General features: G+C 39.4%; 1 protein-coding gene across 1 annotated transcript in view; it reads left to right on the plus strand.

The window, feature by feature from the left end:
• LOC126471467 (2-hydroxyacyl-CoA lyase 2-like) overlaps positions 1-16704 on the plus strand; it is a 101978-nt gene that overhangs the window by 13976 nt on the left and 71298 nt on the right. The gene's annotated exons all lie outside the window — the stretch shown is intronic.

Here is a 16704-nt window from a genome sequence, read left to right on the forward strand (position 1 = left end):
GCATCTAATCTTCAGCGTTTTTCCAAAGCACCACATTTCAAAAACTTCTGTTCTCTTCTTGTGTGAAATGTTTACTGTCCACATTTCATTTCCATATAAGGCTACATTGCAGACAAATACCTACAGAAAATACTTCCCAACACTTAAATAAATAATCACTGTTAACAAATTTCACTTCTTCAGAAATGGTTTTCTTTCCATTGTCAGCCTACATTTTATATCCTCTCCACTTTGGCTATCATAAGTTATTCTACTGCCCAAGTAGCAAAACTCGTCTACTACTTTTATTGTTTCATTTCCTAATCTAATACCCGCATCATCACCTAATTTAATTTGACTACATTCCATTACTGTTATGTTGCTTTTTTTGATGTTCATCTTACATCTCCCTTTCAAGACAATCTCAGTTCTGTTCAACTGCTCTTCTAAGTCTTTTGCAGTCTCTGAAGAATTACATTGTCATTGGCAAACCTCAAAGGTTTTAAAACTTTTCTTACGTGACTGACTATGGCTGTTAAGTATTTTGAGAAAGTTTATTTGGGCCATCAGCTGCACAATTGTATATTTATTCTCTACCAAGTTCAGTTATAACAACCATTTTCAGAGGAAAAAAGCAGTATTCGTCAATGGATCAAAAATATATTTTCGTCGAATTCAACACAACCATTTGTAGAACATTCATAACTATCATAAAAGTCTGTCTGAACATGATCCATTGAAACATGCTGTATATTAGCACAATTGCAGTAATGATTACTGTAAAATTGTGCTGATACAGGGCACATTTATATGGATTATGTTCAGACAGACTCTTATGACACTTATAAACATCCTACATTTGGTTGTGTCTTATTTGACTAAAATATATTTTTGATCCATTGATGTATATTAGTTGTTATAACTGAAACTGCTAGAAAATAAATATACAATTGTACAGCTCATGGTGCAAATATGCTTTTTTTCTCAAAGTTTTTATTTCTTCTCCCTGGACTTTAATTCTGCCTCCAAATTTTTCTTTGGCCTCCTTTAGTGCTATCTCAGTTACAGATTGAAGAACTTCGGGGATAAGTTAGAACCCTGTCTCACTCTCTTCCCAACCACAGGTTTCTTTTTGTACACTTAACTCTTGTAACTGTTGTCTGGTTTCTGTACCTTTCCTTCCCTGTATTTTACCCCTGCTACCTCTAGAATTTCAAAGAGTTTATTCCAGTTGACATTGTCAAAAGCTTTCTCTGAGTCTACAAATGCTATAAACATGGATTTGTCTTTCCTTAAATTATCCTTTAAGAGAGGTTGTAGAGTCAGTATTACCCCACATGGTCCTACATTTCTCGGAAATCCAAACTGATCTTCCCCGAGGTAGCCTTCTACCAGTTTCCATTCTTCTGTAAATAACTAGTATTATTATTTTGCAACCATGACTTATTAAACTGATAGTTTGGAAATATCCACACCTGTCAGCAGTTGCTTTCTTTGGAAATGGAATTATTACATTCCTCTTGAAGTCTGGCAGTGTTTTGCCTGTCTCATACATCCTGCATACCAGGTGAAATAGTTTTGTCATGACTTAATCTCACACGAATATCAGTAGTTCTGACAGAATGTCAGTTACACCAGGAGGCTTTGTTTCTACTTAGGTCTTTCAGTGCTCTGTCAAATTCTTCTCGCTGTATCATGTCTCCTATCTTATATCCTTTTAGAGCCGTCAATTTCATTTCCCTGTATAGCCTCTCTGTATAGTCCTTCAATCGTTCAGCTTTCCCTTCTTTGCTTACTACTGGTTTCCATTTTGCACTTCCTGTCAGTCTCATTTTTTAGATGTTTGTATTCCCTTTTGCCAACTTCATTTACTGCATTTTTATATTTTCTCCTTTCATCAATTAAATTCAATCTCTCTTTTGATAACCAAGGATTTCTACTAGGCCCTGACTTTTTACATATGTGATGCTCTGCTACCCTCACTATCTCATCTCTTAAGTTACCCATTTGTCTTCTGCTGTATTCCTTTCCCCTGTTTCAGACAATTGTTGCCTAATGCTCTCTCTGAAACTTGCAAGAACCTCTGGTTCTTTCAGCTTATCCAGGTCTCATCTCATTAATTTACTACTATTTTGCAATTCCTTCAGTTTTAATCTGCAGTTCATAACCAATAAATTGTGGTTAGAACCCACGTCTGGGCCTTGAAATATTTTACAGTTTAAAATCTGGTTCCAAAATCTCTATCTTACCAGCATATGAGGCATTGAGAACCATAAGGACCTGAGGTACACCGTTGTCAATTTTGAGATTGTATCATTTATGCATGCACCTGACATCTATGGCTCTTATGGTGAACCAGCTTTGTCTCTTCTGTTAGACCATGTTGTGTAAATGAATATTCACAAAATGTTGCCCCAACAATTTCTCGGATATTCATTTCCATATGGTCTCAAACGAAAAAGCATTGTAGCTCTGAACTGCTCTCGTTATTTGTGGTTGCAACATGTAGTGTCTGTAACATGTACATAGTAGTAATACTTCATAATCGGAGGTATATTGGCAGTTTTATTTGAACTGCAAACCATAGAATGTGCTTAATGAAAACAATGATAATCAGGACTATCAGTTGTTGAAATAGGTCATAATTGTGTGTGTGATGCAGTTATTATTTGTTCTTCATGTTCTGATTTCAGTTTCTCATTAATTACACATGTTAAAACTGTCAAAACACACTGTTGTCCATAGCCTATATATGAAATATTATGAATTAATATTAATAATAAATATAATCATAAATATTAGGTAATACTTCATAATATAAAGTAGATACTTTATTTTGTCATAGGAAATATAGGATATTGAGACTTGGTTAAAAAAAAAGTCAGACCTTTGAGATTCATGATAGTCTACAAATTAGATTTTCACAAATGTCTGTTTTTCTTGAAACTTTTTGTCTGTGCTTTAGAACCCTATCATTCTCAGTACCTCACATAATTGGTATGAAACCCTCAGGTGTCTCCAGATCTCCTTCATTTATACAACTTTCTTTCCTGAATCTTAAATCAATTATGCTCTGTGCAAAATTCTACCAGCCAGGTTCCTCTTTCATTCCTTTCCCCACAGTCCATATTCACTTACAATTTTTTTTCTCTTCCTTTTGCTACTATCAAATTCCAATCGCCAACACAATAAAATTTTTCTCTCCTTTAACTATCTGAATAATTTTTTTTATCACATCATACATTTGTTCAATTTCTTCACCATCTGTGGAGCCAGTTTACTGCTGTGGTAGATACTGAATTTGTTGTTTTTCTTGGCTGTGATAGAGCATTCACTGTGCTGTTTATAGTAGCTTACCCACACTCCTATTTTCTCATTCATTATTAGACCTACTGCATTATCCCTATGTTTATGACCCTGTACTTACCTGGCTAGAAGTTCTGTTCTTCTTGCCAACAAACTTCACTAATTTCCACTCTGTCAAATTGCAACCTATCAGTTTCCCATTTTAAATTTTCTAATCTACCTGACCCACAGAATACTAGTTTTGACATCGTTCTAAGTGTTCCCTGCCTGGAGAATGGAATGGGGTACTGTTTTACCTCCAGAATATTTTACCTGTGAGGACACCATCATCATTTAACAACACAGTAAAGCTGTATGTCCTCAGGAAAAAATAATGGCTGTAGTTTCCCCGTGCTTTCAGCATCTACATCTACATCTACATCCATACTCCGCAAGCCACCTGACGGTGTGTGGCAGAGGGTACCTTGAATACCTCTATCGGTTCTCCCTTCTATTCCAGTCTTGTATTGTTCATGGAAAGAAGGATTGTCGGTATGCCTCTGTGTGGGCTCTAATCTCTCTGATTTTATTCTCATGGTCTCTTCGCGAGATATACATAGGAGGGAGCAATATACTGCTTGACTCCTCGATGAAGGTATGTTCTCGAAACTTCAACAAAAGCCCTTACCGAGCCACTGAGCATCTCTCCTGCAGAGTCTTCCACTGGAGTTTATCTATCATCTCCGTAACGCTTTCGCGATTACTAAATGATCCTGTAATGAAGTGCGCTGCTCTCCGTTGGATCTTCTCTATCTCTTCTATCAACCCTATCTGGTACGCATCCCACACTGCTGAGCAGTATTCAAGCAGTGGACGAACAAGCGTACTGTAACTTACTTCCTTTGTTTTCAGATTGCATTTCCTTAAGATTCTTCCAATGAATCTCAGTCTGGCATCTGCTTTACCGACAATCAACTTTATATGGTCACTCCATTTTAAATCACCCCTAATGCGTACTCAGCAATAATTTATGGAATTAAATGCTTCCAGTTGGCGACCTGCTATATTGTAGCTAAATGATAAGGGATCTTTCTTTCTATGTATTCGCAGCACATTACACTTGCCTACATTGAGATTCAATTGCCATTCCCTGCACCATGCGTTAATTTGCTGCAGATCCTCCTGCATTTCAGTACAATTTTCCATTGTCACAACCTCACGATATACCACAGCATCATCCGCAAAAAGCCTCAGTGAATATTTTCATAGTTTGTCAAGCTATAGTTCTGGGGTAGAATAGACACCGAATCAAGTGTGCTGCTTCAGATGACATTTGCTTATCTGTATTGCATTGACAGATAATGGTCACGCAATGTCAGGATGTCAAGCTAGTCATGAAATAACAATGTTGTGGAAATTTATGCTCCTGGAGAAGAGTATCTGCATATGATCAGAGATCTGGAGCAGAAGATTCAATTATGTAAAAACAGAGTTACTGTATTGATGGATGAGTGGGCATGGAACTGTGCAGGAGCAAGAAAATCTTTGTTATCTCAGTTTTGTACACAAATCTGTAACTCATTAGTGTTTTTCAAGTATTTCATTGTGTGTTAGATGCCTGTAAGACTTAGATATTGATGGAAGAATAAAGTGTTGCATAAAAGTAACCTTTCTTTTCATTTATCTTCTGCTGCTGCTGGTGTTCACTTATGATTTGCTAACACATAAAGATGTTATTTTACAAGACTCTGAAAGGGGCTGTAACAGCAGCAGTAAACATATACTTTATAGTTACTATGTGAGTTATATAGCACTTGTTTTGGTACAGTTTACAGGGTGTCCTAGGAGGAATGGTCAATATTCACGGATATGACAGGAACAATCATTCGAAGCAAAAAAGTCTAGTAAACATGGACTCTAAAATGCGTACCTGAAGAGCTATGAACACATTGAAAAGATGTATTTCACAGAAGTGGGGATGATCATGTGCTCACAACTGAGGTATACATTTTAGAGCCTGGGTTTACTAGACTTTTTGCTTTGAATTATTGTTCTTGTGAGTTCCCTGAATATTGAGCAGCCCTCCTGGGACACCCCATATAAGGGTACTGTCTGTCCCTAGGGACAATGGCTGCTTGAACAAAGAATTTAGTGCCAGTTCATAGAGATTATCATGCTGGTCACAAAATGAATAACTCGAGCATTATGTAAGGCATTACATATCTGAGAAATGTTATTCAGGACAGGAGTAAGAGGCATCTGATGCCTGCCAATGAACACTGCTACTCTCAGTGTATAACAAACAGTACAAGTTGTGTTTAAAACATACAGTGGTATTAACAATAAGGCTGCACAGCTTGAAATTTCAGAACAGATTTTAAGATAATGTAGTTGACCATATTGAAGAATAATTTAGAATTGATGAATTGTACTGGAAGAACTTATTATTCAGCTGCAACATTCTGTAATGTGTGCAAGTGCATTTGTGAATTGAAGGAAGTTTAAGGTTTAACATCCCGCTGATGATATTATTAGAGATGAACTATTTTGGTACCATAGATAGTATCATAGCCAGACAATTACTTTGTGACAGGAGATGCACAACTGATGACTCAGTGCAGAATATATAAAAATACTGGCAGGAATCAGGAATTGTATTACTCATGTAAAAATAAGAGAAATGTTTGTATCAGTGTTGATTGGGGAGTGCCACACATACTGTACATGTCGAAGCAACTGGTTCTATGGTTCTATGCTGGATTTTACAATTTGTTCACAACACCTCACACAAAGTGTTCAGAGTGCCTGCCTTATACCAGAATGCAGGCTTCAGATCACCACCAACATACTCGAACACACCTATTATACTGAATGCTGTCTTGCATGTTTTCATAGACTATAAAGAAGTTACACAGCTTCATAGTAATTTGTTACGTAAACCACTGACATAAACACTAAGATAAACATGTAACAAATGTAAGTTAAGGAACTGATCAATCTTTATATGTCCACTTATCAGAGTAATAGCATTACAGTGCACTAGGGCCTGCAAACTGAAATGTGCAGTAGCACCATTATACAAGAAGTACATTCCTCAGTACCATTAATAGTACGTCATTGAAGTAACCAGGTGATATTTTGTGTAAGATGTATTCAAAGTTCTCTGTTATAAATATGTTTGGTTTTATGAGCAGGTGCAATACCAGAGATCTCATAAACTTATGCATTTCTGGGCTCCTGATGATTTAAAAATGTATTTTTAAATGAGTGGTCTAAATATTACTCATTGTTTTTAATGCACTCAGTGTAGTCATGTTTTTTTCAGCCGTGGATAACAGATAACACACTGTCATAAAAGATAAAATTATTTTCAACAAATTTGAAGAAGAATTATACAAGCAGTAGTTAAAAACATGACAGTTGTCAACATAAATGTTGTAGGAAAGTTCTTGTAGAATGTAAATACTTTACGATTAAGAGAGACCCCTCACTGAAAAGTAGAAGTGTTGAGTTGTCAATAGGCACACACAAAAGAAAGAAAACTTGCTGGCATTTGGAGTTATCCTGTGATAGGTTTGAGTAAAAAAAGAAAAAAAGCCCCTCCATACACACACACACACACACACACACACACACACACACACACACACACACACACACCTATGATCCTAAATGGTGCTGACTAAACTAACAGTGCCAATGCTGTTTTGCGGCAGGTAGACTGGTTGTGGTGCAGGTAGTGTCATGTGGTGGAGGGGGGGGGGCGAGGAGGGGGGGAGGGGGGAGGCAGGGAAAGGGAGTAGGGAGTGTGTGGATAGCTGATTAACTGGCTAGGAATGGGGTAGGGCTGGCATGATTGTAGTGGCTTGTGGGAAGCAGCACACTCTGAAGACAACATCAGTTGGGAAGGGGCGACTGGATGGAGGAACGGGAAACTGTTGGGTGGAGGGTGCGGGGACAGTGGGTTACCTGAGATCGAAGCCAGGACGATTAAGGGAGAGGAGGATGTGTTTTAAGGAAAGCTCCCATTTGCGTTGTTCAGAGAAGTTGATGGTGGAGGGAAGGAACAACTGAACCATATCATTTGTCAAGGCAATGCCACTCCCCAACCCAACTCCTTGCCATAGGGATCATAATCCTTGTGGTGGACGAAGGTGCAAGACCTGCCCGTTCCACTTACTGAGCAGTTCATTCTCCAGTCCTGTCACAGGCTTATCCTGCTCCATCAGAGACCAGGCCATCTGTAAAAGCAGCCATGTCATAGACCAACAGTGCTGCAAACACTGCACAGTCTTTTCTGTTGGTATGATTACTGACCAGCTGTCCATCAGGATTAATGGCCACTGCCAAACTGTTGCCAATAACAGTTGACCACACTGTTGCACAACATTCAGCTGAGCACAACATGCTCAATTTCAGTGACTGCTTTGCAACTTGAACCATCTAGATCCTTCCTTACACCACCAGCTTCTCTGTACTATGCAGATGGGAGTTATCCTTGCAACACATTCTCTTCTCCTGTAATCGTCCTGGCCTCAGTCTCGGGTAATCCTCTGTCCCCACATCCTCTACTCAACAGTTTCCCTTCCTCTGTCCAGTGACACCCTCCCAATTGAAGTCCTCACATTGCCTTCAGCATCTGCTGCTTTACACTGGCCACTACAATCGTGCCAGCCCACATACATGCCACCCTTCCCTCCCGCATTCCTAGCCATCAAACTGGCCATCTCCCTCTGAGCCTCTAACCACCCAACCCACTTCCTGCCTCCCACCTCCCTCTCCCTCTACCCACCCCACCTGACACTAACTCCACCTACTACAAGTTCACCTGCCACAAAATAGCATTTTTCACAGTATAGCAGGCACTGTGTGTGTGTGTGTGTGTGTGTGTGTGTGTGTGTGTGTTTTCTAGCTCATCAAAGGATAAATCCAAAAGCTAGCAAGTTTTCTTTCTTTTGTGTGTGCCTATCAACAACTCAATGCTTATGATTTTTTTTATGAAGTATTTAGATGTCCACATGGAGAGGTTATTACTGGGGGCTGAATTGTGCTGTATGGAAGATGGGACATGGTCTACAACGTACAACATCACTGTAAAGACTACTATCTATGGCATGAGGGGGAACCGGTAAATTGTATGAGTACAGCAGAATTACAGCCTCACATGGGATACCCAGTGTCTTTACTAATGTTCTGAAACCAGTTTCTACAATTGGATTTTATACCCTAAAATATAGCCCATTTTTGACAAGATCTGGTCATTGAAGTTTGTTTTTAAAGCCTGATTTGTGGAGCTTCTTCCTTTTGAGTCATCCCCTGAATTCATAATCTTTGCCACTCAAGCAGTTCTAATCAGACTAGAATCCATGTGATCCTGTCGTGCACTGTGATCATTGCATAAAGACAGTGGAGAAAAGACTGCACTCAATCGCAAAATCCGTCATTTTATTATGGGAGATCAAGATTTCATTATTACATAGTCATTTTCCATGCTAAAATTACAAAACAGGAGAATCAGAAACAAATATAAGATATTCGACACCATATCATAAGTTCAAACATAAGCACTACATAGTTAATACCATATTCCAAAGTACAAAGTGTCACATAGTAAAAAATATTGGTGTAGAGCTGATAGGAGTCTAACATGAGCTGAAACCATTGCTTACATGGTTGAACAAGAAGAAAAAGTGATATGAGAGCCATGTAGTGCCCTCTGTTGAGGTGCCAGTGTATAGCCACAAGATAGAAAACCCATATGTTTTTTAATTTTTTTAAGAATGTACTGAACAATGAAACCATAAATAATGGTTAAACATGGAGAACAAATCACATGTGTGCCATAAGTATAGACTGTTCAATGACAGTAAGTGTGGGATAGTATGTCATATATTTTTGCATTACAAACTAATGGAAGAGGATCCATTTACAATTCTATACAACACAGAAAGTACAATGTGAAAATAATGTACCAAAATATCTAATATTTAAGGGAAATGAGTGTGCCCTCTCTGGGCATAAACTAACATTGTACAACTCGTAAAAATACAATTGTGCCATCTCTGGGCTTATAGTATAACCAAGTGTAGTAAAGTAGCAGCTCAATGTTGAAAGACATGAAGCTAGCCAGTGGCGCATAAATGATCATGTAAGTAAAACAAAGGATTGAAAACAATACAATACAATACAAAAGAAGGAAGGGGATGAACCATTTACAGTCCTATACAACACAGAAAGTACAAATTAAAATTTAAAGGAAATTCGTGTGCCCTCTTTGCACACAAATTAAAATTGTACAGATCGTAAAAATACATTAGCACCATCTCAGGGCTTACAGTATAAATATGTGGAATAAAACAGCATACAATATGGAAAAGTATGGAGCTAGCCAGCGGTACACAAAAAATGAACAAATAAGTAAAATAAAAGAATTTAACAGAGTTATGGGAAATAAAATATGTGCAGACAACTGGGATTAAGTGGGAATGTGGTTATTTTCAAATGTGCACCCTCTCTGGGTTAATGCAAGTCACAAAACCAGCCAAGGAATAAGATAAACATGCTTAGTGCTATTTTTATGACCTTCAAAAGCAAGTAAAAATATAAAAATAGTGTAGTAAGTTAAAAGGGTATCCATAAAAGGTATGATGTACCATTGTACCGACTTGAAGTGTCTAACGACATACGGACTTGATCTGTACTACCAATACGATCCATATTGTGGTGATAACAGAAATGCTGGCAACACATTAAGCACAGGGCCGGATCTCATTGTGGGCCATAATGAACAGTGTGACATTTTCAATTGATGTTAAATATATTACATAGTTAGATATAGTAGTCTTTCAATGGGCAAAAACAGTAGCAATGTAAATGAGAAGACTGTACATGAGAATTGACCTATTAATTGGGCAAATAAGTATGTGACATGGGTGCAGACGTACTGAACTGGGTCTCAGAAAGTTCCCAGACGTGGTTGTTCTTCCTGCTCACTGGGCATGTGGAGAGCCTTTTCCACTAATTTGTAATGCAAAAATATATGACATGCTGTCCTGTACTTACTGTCATTGAGTGGGCTATACTTAGGTCTCCACACATGTGATATGCTTTCTATGTTTAACCAGTACTTGTGGTTATATTTTTCAGCACATTAAAAAAAAAAATTATATAGATTTACTATTATGTAACTATTCACCGGTACCTTGATAGAGGGTACAACATGACTCTGACATCACTTTTTTCCTCCTGTTCAACCATGTAAGCAACGGCTTCAAACTCATCTAAGGCTCCTGTTAGTTCTACACCAATATTTTTTACTACGTGACTCTTTGGACTAATGTCACCTGTTGGTATATGGTATGTAACTATGTGGTGTTTATGTTTGCACTTATGATATGGTGTCAAATATCTTATATTTGTCCGTGATTCTCCTGTTTTGTAATTTTTAGCACAGAAGATACCTTTGTAATACCTGAACTCTAAATCAGCAGTAATAAAATGACAGATTTCATGATTCACTGTTCTTTTCTCCATTGTATATAAGCAGTTCTTGTGGTGAACAGTTTTTTATCACTCCAGTGATACAGAATACTGCATATAGGAGCCCATGAGCCACCAGATGGCAATTTATCTGTGCACGTCATGAACGTCTGGTTTTCCTGTTTCGTTACCGAATGGCATGTGGGAGAATAATTGTTGTTAAATTGCAATACAAGCTGTAACCTCTCTGATTTTTTTTTTTTTTTGTGGTCATTTTATGAGACATATGTGGGAAGAGGTAGTATATTGTCTGACTTCCAGGAATGTACACTCTCAGAATGCTCATCAGTTGAATAAGTTGAAAGGTGCCAACTCATTTTGTGAATAAATTTTGTTTCCTTAAGATTCTTCTAATGAATCAGCCTATCATCTCTTTTCCCTACAAATTGTTTTATGTGATTATTCCACTTTAGGTCACTCTGGATGGTTAATCCTAGCTATTATATGATACACTCCTGGAAATTGAAATAAGAACACCGTGAATTCATTGTCCCAGGAAGGGGAAACTTTATTGACACATTCCTGGGGTCAGATACATCACATGATCACACTGACAGAACCACAGGCAACAGAGCATGCACAATGTCGGCACTAGTACAGTGTATATCCACCTTTCGCAGCAATGCAGGCTGCTATTCTCCCATGGAGACGATCGTAGAGATGCTGGATGTAGTCCTGTGGAACGGCTTGCCATGCCATTTCCACCTGGTGCCTCAGTTGGACCAGCGTTCGTGCTGGACGTGCAGACCGCGTGAGACGACGCTTCATCCAGTCCCAAACATGCTCAATGGGGGACAGATCCGGAGATCTTGCTGGCCAGGGTAGTTGACTTACACCTTCTAGAGCACGTTGGGTGGCACGGGATACATGCGGACGTGCATTGTCCTGTTGGAACAGCAAGTTCCCTTGCCGGTCTAGGAATGGTAGAACGATGGGTTCGATGACGGTTTGGATGTACCGTGCACTATTCAGTGTCCCCTCGACGATTACCAGTGGTGTACGGCCAGTGTAGGAGATCGCTCCCCACACCATGATGCCGGGTGTTGGCCCTGTGTGCCTCGGTCGTATGCAGTCCTGATTGTGGCGCTCACCTGCACGGCGCCAAACACGCATACGACCATCATTGGCACCAAGGCAGAAGCGACTCTCATCGCTGAAGACGACACGTCTCCATTCGTCCCTCCATTCACGCCTGTCGCGACACCACTGGAGGCGGGCTGCACGATGTTGGGGCGTGAGCGGAAGATGGCCTAACGGTGTGCGGGACCGTAGCCCAGCTTCATGGAGACGGTTGCGAATGGTCCTCGCCGATACCCCAGGAGCAACAGTGTCCCTAATTTGCTGGGAAGTGGCGGTGCGGTCCCCTACGGCACTGCGTAGGATCCTACGGTCTTGGCGTGCATCCGTGCATCGCTGCGGTCCGGTCCCAGGTCGACGGGCACGTGCACCTTTCGCCGACCACTGGCGACAACATCGATGTACTGTGGAGACCTCACGCCCCACGTGTTGAGCAATTCGGCGGTACGTCCACCCGGCCTCCCGCATGCCCACTATACGCCCTCGCTCAAAGTCCGTCAACTGCATATACGGTTCATGTCCACGCTGTCGCGGCATGCTACCAGTGTTAAAGACTGCGATGGAGCTCTGTATGCCACGGCAAACTGGCTGACACTGACGGCGGCGGTGCACAAATGCTGCGCAGCTAGCGCCATTCGACGGCCAACACCGCGGTTCCTGGTGTGTCCGCTGTGCCGTGCGTGTGATCATTGCTTGTACAGCCCTCTCGCAGTGTCAGGAGCAAGTATGGTGCGTCTGACACACCGGTGTCAATGTGTTCTTTTTTCCATTTCCAGGAGTGTAGTTACTGTTTTCAATGATTTTGAGCTCAATCTGCAAGGAAGTCCTGAATCCCATCCCAAATCTGGTCTGATATGCAGTAAGCTCACATTTTGTTCACTAATTAACAAGGCAAAACTTCATCAAATGCCTTCCTGAAGTTGAGGGAGTGTGCGTCAATGTGGGCATCATTGTCTTTGGCACTCTGGATCTTGTAGATGAACACAGTGAGCTGAGTATTGCAAGAATTCTGCAGGATTCATGTTGATTTTTATGTAGGTGATTTTTGTTCTTCAGAATATCATAATGCTTGAGCATAACACATGTTTCATAACTCTGCAACAGATTGACATCACAGGCCTATAATAATGTGTTCTGTGACCATTCTCGAAAATGGGAATGACAACTCTTTTGTTTCCGATCACTAGGTACATTTTGTCGCTCCAGCAACCTATGACAAACTATTGAAGGAGTAGAGCAAGTTTTTTTTTTTTTTTTTTTTTTAATCTTGTAGGCATCACATCCCATTCAGATACCTTTCCACAACTGAGTGATTTTAGTTGATTTTCTATTCCACAATCACTTACCTCACTCAATATTTGCCATTTCTGCATTCGTACGACAATTGATCTTTGGGGTGAAACAGTTTCAGAAAACTGAATTCAGTTTTTGGCCTTCTGTCTGTCATCCTCTGTTTTGGTGCTAGTATGGTCACTGAGAGACTTGATAAATGATTTTGATCTGCTTATGTAAGACCAAAACTTCTTAGGCTATTTAGTGGGATTGATCGGCAAAATTTTAGTTTCACATTCGTCAACTGCTTCCGACATTGCTATCATTACAGTCGTTTTGGATTTGTTCCAGTTTTGTTTGTCAAAATAGGCTTTGTCTTCTCTTAAATCTTTGATGAAACTCTCTTTGATTTTGTCGTAACGTTCTAATATGGTTGTTGAACCACACTGGACATTTCCCATTACTCAAAATCTTGCTCGGTGGATCTGCCCTAAGGTGTATTGAGCAATACTTTCATATTTTATGCATTTATGCTCCATATATTCTTCCTCAGAGCTGAATATTTTATGTTACCTATTCAGATACTCTGCAATTTGTATCGTGTCAGTCTTGTTAAGAAAAAATATTTTCGCAACTTTCTGGATATTTCTTATAAGACCCATAGTTATTGATGGTGTTATTACAGCCTTACAATCATTGAAGCACTCCTCTACAGTGACTGATTTGAAAAGTTCAGATCAGTTTGTTGCTAGGATGTGTAAGATGTTGCCCTTATGAGTTGATTCTCTAACTATACGCTCAAAGTAATTTTCAGACAAGACATTCAGATGAATCTTACACAAATCCTCATGTCTGGTACCAGTTTTTATTGCAAGACTTGTTCTATAGCTGGCAGATTGAAGTCTTCCCCTATTACAGTTGCATGATCAGGAAATTTACTCGCATTATTCTGCATAAGTTCTCTCTGAAGTTCTCCACCATTACAGCTCCTGAGGCAGCTAGTATGCAAAACCATCTAATTACCTTATTTGACCCAGCTTTGATGCTTAACTACTCCCAGATTATTTCACATTTGGAATCTATAGCCTCACTAGATATTATCAAATTGGTTAGGAAATAAATGTGCCACCACAATTTGTATGTAACCTATCCCTGCAATATGTATTCTAATCAGAATTTATTATTTCACTGCTATCCGCTTTTGTGTTCAATCAACTTTCTGTCTCTAATGACTAAATTGCACTATTACCTTATTTTTTAATATGTGATACTAATTGTGGAACTTTACCATCAGTGCTACTGCAGTTTTCTAACATCACATTAACCTTTTCTCTTCCTGATCTGAAAGGACATAAGTTCTGTCATAGTAATGTGGTTGACAGTGGACATTTCATCATTGATCCCAAGGAGGGGTTACAATAACCTAAAAAACCCTATGTACACAGCATATGTACTCTGTTGCCAAAGTAGCTGCTTCGTTTGTGTGGTGCACACCTGTCCTATTGAGGGACTCTACAATATGGAGTTCCAGAAATTTGCATCCAAGATTGACTTAGAATCATCTGAGCCTTTCTTTGGTTTAGGATTCCTGCTCGTCTCCAAACCAGAGGATTGCTATTGATTCTGGATACAGTGCCAAAAATAGTAAGCTGTGTTTGTACCCTGTTTGTGAAGCTTCACTACTCCAGCCAGCCACCTAAAGGAACTGTGGATAGTCACAGAATCCATGAGGCAAGCTCCAGTTATGCCAAAAAGGGCTAAGATTTTCAGCCATTTGCACCCATTGTATTCAATAGCTGCCCACATCATCTTGGATGAGACCGCCTGACAAATGTCTGAATGCACACTGATAACCTTCTGTACCCTGAAGAGCTCCATTATCTGTCTGACATTAGAGCTCCCAGTAACCAGCACACCCACCCTTGTGGTTGTCTGGACTTGACAGAAAAATTGGCCAATGGTCGAATGGACAAGGCATCCTGTGCTGTTTCAGTTTTATCAACACTGGGCAGCATATTGTACCTGATAAGGCATAAGGAGGCAGCCGTGTACCAATTTTGCATTTTAACCCTTTGACAAGAGATACACAACAACAACAACAAGGTTTCCAGAGCATTCCACCAGATCAAAGATGTTACAGCTTTTGCCACTGGTGGTCCTACATATCTGCAGTTTAGAGCAGCAGTCTGAAGCTTGTCAGTCATGGCAAATGCAGCTTACAGCTATTTCTGGACAGCAGGCAATTCTCCTTGTGTCAACACACAACCACCACTGTCCCTATCCATATCCTACTGTGTAAAAGGTATAAAACACATGAAAGAATATACTAACAAAATCAGTTGGAGACTGATTTGCAATGCACACAAAATATAAACAAGAAAAATAAAAAATAGCATTAAAGTCTTTTCTACAAAGTTCTCACTCTACAGTAAAGATTGCACAATGTGCAAACTCTCAAAACAAAATAAATAACACTACCTAGAACAGTTGTATAAACAGCTGCTGTTCCCATGGAGGTAGGTCACGCAAATGCTAATGCTAAAAAAAAATTCAAATGTACTTAGAAATAGCCTATTTTGACTAACAGTCAACTCAAATAGAAACACAGATATTATTCACTTCTTCAGAGAAGTATCTATTATAAACAGTGGTTACTACATACAAGGTAACTGCTGCTGCTGCAGCTGGAGCTTTGTTTTACCTGCAAGAAATTGTAATCATTGTCAGATCTCTGTTTTTTTTTAAAGAAAACTGTTCACACTTGGATGAGAACTGTTCACACATGGGTGCTATTCATACAGAAAGAAAAAAACTGGAACAGAAGTCAGAATTCATTATCAGATGCCATAATAATCCTAAAAGCGTGCACTCAATACAATAAAAGACAGTGAATCTCAATACTCTTGCTTGATTTGCAGGAAAAATAGTTCAAGACATATAAAAATACAAAATCTTTAATATTATTACTCTTAATTGTGTTAAATTATACCGGGTGATCAAAAAGTCAGTATAAATTTGAAAACTTAATAAACCACAGAATAATGTAGATAGAGAGGTAAAAATTGACACACATGCTTGGAATGACATGACATGGGGTTTTATTAGAACAAAAAAAAAAAAAAAGTATTGCTTGACGCGTGAAAGATCTCTTGCGTGCATCGTTTGGTGATGATCGTGCGCTCAGCCGCCACTTTTGTCACGCTTGGCCTCCCAGGTTCCCAGACCCCAGACAGAGAGATTATTGGCTTTGGGGTTACCTGAAGTCGCAAGTGTATCGTGATTGACCGACATCTCTAGGGATGCTGAAAGACAACATCTGACGCCAATGACTCACCATAACTCCGGACATGCTTTACAGTGCTGTTCACAACATTATTCCTCGACTACAGCTATTGTTGAGGAATGATGGTGGACATATTGAGCATTTCCTGTAAAGAATGTCATCTATGCTTTATCTTACTTTGTTATGCAAATTATTGCCATTCTGATCAGATGAAACGCCTTCTGTCGGACATTTTTTGAACTTTTGTATTTTTTTTTTTTTTTGGTTCT

This window comes from Schistocerca serialis, chromosome 3 (genome assembly GCF_023864345.2).
Source record: "Schistocerca serialis cubense isolate TAMUIC-IGC-003099 chromosome 3, iqSchSeri2.2, whole genome shotgun sequence".
Taxonomy (NCBI): domain Eukaryota; kingdom Metazoa; phylum Arthropoda; class Insecta; order Orthoptera; family Acrididae; genus Schistocerca; species Schistocerca serialis.